At 36.3% G+C, this 8,604-nt stretch overlaps 1 long non-coding RNA gene across 2 annotated transcripts; it reads left to right on the top strand.

The window, feature by feature from the left end:
- The first annotated feature begins 3,618 nt into the window (after positions 1–3,618).
- Positions 3,619–6,370, top strand: LOC133308757 (uncharacterized). 2 transcript variants are annotated; one of them, XR_009751222.1, is made up of 4 exons: positions 3,619–4,124; positions 4,220–4,334; positions 5,228–5,293; positions 5,972–6,370. It is a non-coding gene; the product is annotated as an uncharacterized LOC133308757 (long non-coding RNA). The 2 variants fall into 2 exon arrangements; XR_009751221.1 differs by having other exon boundaries at positions 3,627–4,124; positions 4,225–4,334.
- Positions 6,371–8,604: the final 2,234 nt, after the last annotated feature.

Genomic DNA, 8,604 nt, shown 5'->3' with positions numbered 1-8,604 from the left:
ACTCAACAGCTCAATTCATCAAACCAAACATCTAATTGAACATTTTCACCCTTAATTCCCCTATATGGAAAGAATGCACATAAACACCAAGACAAGGGATTTTTCTCTCAACTCACATGCATGTCACACTCATACAATCCATTTAAACTTGAATCATCAACCAATTCACATGCATGTCACACTCATACAATTCATATTTTGGAAGAACTTGCTAGAATCATGTTAAATGAAAATGATCTTCCAAAATATTTTTGGGCGGAAGCCGTAGGCACCGCTTGCTATGTTATGAACCGTGCCTTGATTAGGCCTATTTTAAAGAAAAACCCCCTATGAACTTTACAAAGGAAGAAAATCCAATATTTCATATTTTCATGCCTTTGGTTGTAAATATTTTGTTTTAAACAATAGAAAACAAAACCTTGGCAAATTCGATTCTAAAGCCGATGAGGGCATATTTCTAGGTTATTCACTCACAAGTAGAGCTTATAGAGTCTATAATAAGAAAACAATGGTAATTGAAGTCTATTCATGTTGTATTTAATGAGACTAACAATGCATTGCCTAAAAAAAGAACTTTGTGATGATGATCTTATAGAAAGCATGGAGAACATAAACTTGGATGGAAAAAAGGAAGATGAAAGGCAAAAAGAAAAGGAAGCAAGCAATGAAAAAGGACCAAGTCAAAAAACCAATGATGGAAGCAACCTACCACAAGATTGGAGAGTAGCTAAATGACACCCCATTGATGTGGTAATTAGTGATATAACTAGGGGGTAATTACTAGAAACTCCTAAGAAATATTTGTATTCATTTAGTATTTGTCTCTCAAATTGAGCCTAAAACCATAACTGAAGCAATTATTGATGAACATTGATTCTTGGTAATTGATGGGACGAGAATTCGTTCCCATCTAAGCCCATTTTAATGGCAAAATACCATCTGTTCTCCCATCTGATGAGCAACTTTAGCATTAAAAACACGTGTTTATATCTTTGTGACAAAAACACAGTAGGGGAACGGATGATGATGTAATCTTTTGAGAAAAGTAGAAAAAAGGGAACGGAATGGGGGAGCACGTGCTTACACCTGCTCCACTAACTCAATCTCTCTGTACACTTTGCAAGTAACATTGAAAAGAAGCTTCCATAGAGCATAAAAGGTGCAGCAATCAAGAAGGAAGAAACATGCGCAACAGAGAACAAAGAGTCCCTATTGGATAAGAGGAAAGCAAGGCATGAGGAACTGCAGAAGAAAAGGCAAATCTCAACAATAAGTGTCTCATCCAGCAACTTGCGTCCCTCTGAGCACTGTTCACACTGCCCCTTTCATGCAGTCAAGAAAACAACTAAAGGGAAATTACAAGTTTTGCCACACACTCTTCTGCCTATAAATAGGACGTTCCAGCACGAAGAAGATCATCGAATTCCTTAAGAAGAGATCACTCAGTTTATTTTGTAGTTTTTTATATTTCAGTTGTATAGTTTTAGCAATAGTTAAGTGACAACAACTTCTTCTCTATTCTGTATCACCCACTTGAGACTCCTCATGAGCAACAACCATACTTCTCCATTTTCATTTCATTGTAACCTAACTTGTTTCTGATTAATATAACGTGTTATTTCTCTTCGTTTCCATTCGTTATCTCTGAACTGAATCTCGGGTCTATGGGATTTCAGTTTGGAATAATTACGTTTATATTATTAGCCATGGGCTAAGTTATTTGTGGAACGGAGAAACTGTGAAGTTCTTAAAGAACTATTTTCAAAACTCTTGTACTGAAGCTTTTGTATTTCTCTGGTTGTGCTATATTCATTGCGTATCAATGGAAATTGAACGCATACTGAGAAATGAACTTCTATAAGGAAAGGATTTCAGACAGCTTAATCAGAGGGGAAAGGCAGTGTTGTGGATACAACACTGGTGGTTGCCTTAGGAATAAGGGACCACCTCGTTCACTAAAGGTCCTGTGCTTAGTAACTGTTGGAGTCAAGGGAGCCATAGGAATATGGAAACTTGTGAGCCATTTAATCCATGAGCTGAGGAATCAGAGTTGGCAGTGAAAAGACCTGATCAAAGCCAAAAGGGTTAAGTCTTGAGTGGAGAATATAGCTATTTAAGAATGGAACAGTGGATCCGTTCCTTGTGTTAAAAACTATTTTATCATTCCATATTGTTGTCTCTTAAATATTATTATTGCTATTATTATTTCTTTATTCAATCTTGTATCTATGAATCTCCAATGAATATTGTCGTTCCTTCTCTCATCAAGAAGGATTTCATATATAACGACGCGAGGAGCTGTTTGTTTCAGATTGAACCTACTGTTCTTGAGGAATGTTGTCAAGACAGCAGGGAACGTTTGACCAAACAGATCAATTACTCTAATAGTCCCATTTATTACTTGATGTGTGCACTTACGCACTTGGTTGAAGTCAAGAGAACAAATGTATTTTCTCTTGATGAACTGAAGTAAGGGAACGTCCTTTATAAGAATATTTTAAACAACCAATAAGTTCACACCCAACAGTAATGCAATAAGAACTAAATCAATTTGAAAGAAATCAAGTTTGAGAACTATTCCAAAACCAAATGATTATCTAATAATTGGTATCAAATGGGTCTTTAGGAACAAGCTTGATGAAAATGGTATATTAACTAGAAATAAAGCTAGACGTGTTGCTAAAGGATATAATCAAGAAGAAGATATTGATTATGATGAAACATATGCTCTCGTTGCTAGATTAGAATCTATTAGACTATTACTTGTGTTTGCATGTATAATGGATTTCAAACTTTTTCAAATGGATGTCAAAAGTGCAATTTTAAATGGATATATTCAAGAAGTATATGTTGATCAACCTCCCAGTTTTAAAGGTCATGATTTTCCTAACCATATTTTTAAAATCAAAAAGGCCTTGTATGATTTGAAACAAGCTCAAGGTATTAAAGATTAAGCAAATTTCTTTTAGAAAAAGGTTTTTCAAGAGGAAATGTTAACACAACTCTTTTTATAAAGAAGAAAAATGATGACTTATTATTTGCACAAATCTATGCTGATGATATCATTTTTGGTGCCACTAATGTAACATCCCGTCTAATTAGGAATTTAGTTAAATTGCAATTAGGAATGTGGTAGAGTACTTGCCTTCGGATTATATAAATGTTTACTTTAGGTCAAAGTTAAATTAAATTAGGGAATTATTTGTATTACCATGGAAGGTGAGTACCTATTTTATGCATGAGAAATTCTAGTTATGAGTATGGGGATAATTTAGTTATAACACATAGAAGGCATAACTTTACTTATAATTATATGAGTACTCATTAAAGGTATGCAAGTAATTTTATTACATAGAATAAACCTTTAGATAACCATTGGAGGTACATAAAATAACAAGGCAAGGGTTAATTCTCAAAATAGGAGAACAATGGGACTTATATATTTTGAACTCATTCCCATTAAGGGCCACGGCCCAAGCCCCAAATTTAAGGTCTAAATCAGCTCTAAATACTTTCTCCACATGATTATTTATCTTATCCCAAACAAAACCTACATGTCAGCCTATATTTGGTCTAGAATCAACCACTTGTTCCTTTTATCCCTTCATGCGCATAAGATGGAGTAAACAATTCTGATTTCATGTCTTATCCTCCAAACCCAACTAGCCAATGAATATTGAGCATGTGTCAAACAAAATCTCCCCTCTCCTCTTGCATGTTCCACAACTAAGCTGAGAAAAATCCTTGAGCCCTTCATGATATGTCTCGGCTAAAGACTCCCTTGAACAAGGGATCGATTTATCCATGACCCAAACTGATCCCATTCCATTTTCCAAGCAGCGTGAAAGAAAACAAAAAGTTAGTCATCATTCCTCACCATCTCCTTATGTGTAGGTTAGAGAACAAAACAGAAAAGATGAGCCTGCAAACCGTTAAATAAAAACAGAAAACATTGTTATCCCAATCTCCTCCTAAACCGTGGATTCCTCAAGAGAGAGGGACTCAGGATCCAATTCCATTTTCCTCTTCCCTTAACTAAATCGTGCACTTAGAAGCAAGGGGGAAGCATTCTCGCTACTGCCATTGTTCCCTCTTTCCATGTTCGGCTGTACATTACAAGCAAGGTGATCGAATGTTGTCTCACTTCTTGTTTCTTTCTTTTCGGATGACTCTAAATGAGTTCGTTTTCTTTTCCTTCCGTTGCATGCCCTTGAACCAGCGCAGATTGAGTCCATCCTCACCCTTGCATGCAGCCGGATTCGGCCCTTGGGAGTTAGGAATGAGTGGCAGGCTGTTTCTGTTTCGGCTAGGATCATTGGTGTGCAGCCAAGGAGGTAACTCGAATTCCACTCCTCCTTTCTTTCTTTTCCTTTTCGATTTGCAAACACATTTAAGAGGTTAGTTGTAATTATGATCCTTCCCTTGTCTCTGCTCTATTGGACCTCTTGAACATAGGGCTGAAAACTCAAAAAGGAACCTGTAAGATGAGCTCCAAACTTTCTTTCCACTCCACATGGTTTCGGTTGGCATAAAATTCATAGGGAATAAAATCTGTTTTCTTTGTAATCATTTCTCTAATTCTGTTTTAAACCGTGAACTAATGTGCATGCATGTCTAAAAACAGATTTTAGGAACTTGGAGTATAACCATTTTATAAAATTGTGGGGCTGTTTTGGTTGGACTCTTGATCGCATACAAAGAGGGCATCATGGCATGAACCTAGCCCTCTCATCCCTCTCTGTTTCGGCTTTGTATGCATCCTAGGATAATGTCATTTTATTGTTCTCTTTGTCCCCACCTCTGTTTCCTTAAGACAACCTCAAACCTTTAATGAAATTAAGCTCAAAGGACCGGTTTTGGAGCTTTGGGAGCTAGCTCACTGCCTTGTACGGACTGCCTTTGGACTTGGATGATAAACTAGCTTGCATGTGTCAATTAACCTTAAGAACAAAAAATTGTGGTCTTGAGAGCGCATTCCTTGGCCGCATGAGTAAGGTGGCATAATGAGAACTTGGAAACCTTTGTTAATGGTCAAAACCGAACCACTTGAATAAATAACCTTGGTTCTGTCTTTTGATAATATTTGGTAATGTAACTTTAGACCAGAAAACTTATCTAGTGAGAGAACCACAAGAACCGATTATAAACGAGGACTAAGAGGCATGAGAATTATTTGTAAACTATAGGAAATACGTGATTATCTTCTAACCTGACTTACGTCATTTAGGTGCATGTATTTCGTGAGTTTGTGGACTTGTCGCTGCTGCCTGGTAATTTAATTGTGACAAGTGAGGTATGTGTTAGGCGGTATTACCTGATGTGACTATTGACTAGTGTATATGAATTGTGAATTGTTGCTCACATGTGCCTTATGATTATTCTGCCATAAATGATGAAATTATTCTGCCTATGAAAATGTTATGATTATGGAAATTCTGTTATGAAAAGAAAGAATGGCTTGGCAGTATGGCATCCAATGTACATGAAGTGTATGTTATGAAATGATGATATATGCATGCACCGTACATCATACCGCACTTGTCTTTCTGTTTGTGTGTGACAGCATAGCATGGCATGCATGTACCAAATTCATGTTAGGCTTGAGTCTTAGAATAGTTATCTACAGGATCATGTGATTGAGCACGCATCATATAGGCATCCCTCGGTACCAGGGTATGGGACACTTGGCATCCGTCTGCATAGGTCACAGTGGGATTCAATAAATGAGGGTGCCGTTGCATGGAATTCCCACTGTGTATGCACGCGCACAACGGTGCTATGAGCGTGATGAAGGCGTTATATACGCAATATGATATATGATGAAAAGGTTATATGATGAAAAGGATTTCATGTTTGAAGCGACTGTTTATAATTTTGTGCCTAGTTTAATACTGTTGCATTATTGGTTTTGTTGTCACACTACTGGGATTTCTCTCACCCCTTTGGGGCTGCTATTTTTACAAAATGGCAGGATGACGTAAAAGCTTTTGAGGACTTGGATATTTGCTGTTGGCTTCTACTGTTTTGGGCATGCTGCTATTGATGTGATATTTTATGGATGACTGTATGAAATTGAGAAGCTTTTATTACTGTGAACTATGATTTTATTATTGCATTACGATTTTATGACCAGCAAGTATTATGGAAACAGATGTTGAAACGTTTGCGAAAAGGCTTTTGGCATGTTATCTAAATGCTGAGTTTTGAAAAGTCTTTGCGAGCACTTTGTAAGTTGTCGTACTGGGGCTACGGACCTCCGATTTTCTTATAATTTATATGCACGCGTAGCCCCAGGTGTCTAGTTTCATTATAGATAAACCTTGTAAAGAAATTCTGAAAGCTCGATTTATTATAAATTTTACCAGCCAGGACGTTTGTGATATTTTCACTGTTTTATCTCTTATTTTACGAGTTATGTTTCGAGGGGTAAACGAACTCCAAATCACTATTATTTTATATGAACGTGAAGTCCCAGATGTCTAGTTTCTAGATTACAAAGAATATTTTTTTGAATCGTTGAAATGGATTTTATACGAATTTTTAAAGGCAGCAAGGTCTGTGAGGAAATTTATATTTTTAGTAAGTTAAGAAATTTTGCGTACTCTAATTTTTGTAAGGAACCCGATTTCAATTATAAGTTTTTAATTGGCCTTGTAAAAAATCATTTTTTTCAGTCTCTAAAATACTATTAAAGAACTCTAATTCCGCTTAGCAAACAACTCTCTTGGAGGCCTACAAGAGAGGGTGTTACAACTAATGTTAATCTCTATAAAGAGTTTGTGAGTCTTATGCAAAGTGAATTCGAGATCTCCATAATGGGAGAGCTCAAGTTCTTCCTTAGCCTCCAAATAAAGCAACAAATGGATGGGATATTCATCAATCAAGCTAAATATTGTAAGGAGTTTCTTAAAAAGTTTGGAATGAACAACTCCAAGGCCATTGACACTCCTATGGGTACATCTTGCTCATTAGATAAGGATGAAGGAGGTAAATCCATAGAGATTGTAACATCCCGTAGTACTTCGGTTGTTAACATACATGATATTGTAGCGTACACAGTGGAAGACTTTATTTTATTAAATATGAAATCGTCTTACAAAAATATGAGTTAATTTTTTCCAAAATATTTTCTAAAAATATTTCCAAATGCGTTCACTTGAGATATTGCATAAGCGTAAATCTAAAATATACATCTACTAACTAATTCCATTAGCCATTATTGGTGGCCAGTGACTAACTGTAACAACCTGTTACATACCAGAAATGTTAACATTGCATATGGTATTAAACGCAGTTACAATCATAGTAATTGAGTTAATTAAATTACGGGTAAACTTTTTTCTTTTATTAAATCCTTAACTTTAAATATCAACCATTATATAATCAATTAAAGCAACATTGTAATTGTAAACAAAACTCGCGGAAGCATAAAACTTATTAATTACAAGCCCTACAAGTAATACCATTTAATCTAAGTTGTAAATGACTCATCTTCAAAATTTTGTACAGTGGGAATCGATTCCTGGCTGGGAATCGATTCCCAGCAGCTACAGTAACAGACAGTAGCCAAAATTTGACTCCTCTATTTTGAGGAATCGATTCCCACCCAAAGGGAATCGATTCCCTGGAGCAGAGGACGTAAAATTCAGCCACTGTGATGTTGGGAATCGATTCCTTTACAGCAGAAACACATTTTGACAGCTTTTAAAACACAACAAGGGTGATGTAATCCACTCCTAACACCTTAATACTCATTATACCACTTACCCAAGATTAATGTAGGCTCTATGTTAGTATATGGATGTCCTAGAGACAATCTTTTGATTAGATTAGGACATTTGTGTGCCTTTTATATTGTCGCAAATGAACCATAAGCACTCTTTATCCTGTTTCATATTTCGTCTCAATATCATTGTTTATATATTATATGAGTAACTGGATAAACCCCTTGGAATAGAATAGGTATCTCTTGAGTATCTGTGATGAGATCACGATCATGAGGATTCAAGGATACCGGATGTTTATTCCTAATTTTATCTTCCTAGTCTAGAGACACTGAGAATGGGGATCACTAGCACGGCTTATCTACTTGTATTCAGACACAAGGTAAAGACCTCATGAGCTACAAATATGGAGATGTCTTAGCTAAAGTCGTGAGTGAACCTATAAAGGTATAGCTCACACTGAACAGACCCACAAAGAGGCTCTATGAGGAAATCTCATAAATAGTATCATTAGAGCAGCCTCTTATTATTTGGGTATGTCTTTTCTTAGACCAGAAGTTTTCACCTAGACTATGTTCTAGATGCATGTTTTGATTGTGTACCTCGTCTCCTGGAATATGGAGATTCATAGGTATACCTTTGGGCGTGTCCTGAAAGAATACAAGCCTAGGGTGATAAGCTGAAGGAGTTCGTCAAATCTCTATGGGGATTAGGTTATCTGTAAACCGAAGAAATCAGGATTACATTTACAGGACTCGGGAATCTATGCATATTAAAAGAGATCATGAGATGATCTGCCTTTAGAGTCAGTAAATTGAAGATTCCCTATTTCGAATTAAAGCTTACCCTAAACCGCAAGGGTTGATACATCTCCTCACCA

The sequence above is a fragment of the Gastrolobium bilobum genome, unplaced genomic scaffold (assembly GCF_033153095.1).
Source record: "Gastrolobium bilobum isolate Gb01-03AN ecotype WA unplaced genomic scaffold, APGP_CSIRO_Gbil_v1 utg4972, whole genome shotgun sequence".
Classification (NCBI taxonomy): Eukaryota; Viridiplantae; Streptophyta; class Magnoliopsida; order Fabales; family Fabaceae; genus Gastrolobium; species Gastrolobium bilobum.
This window is presented reverse-complemented; position numbering and strand designations above follow the sequence as displayed.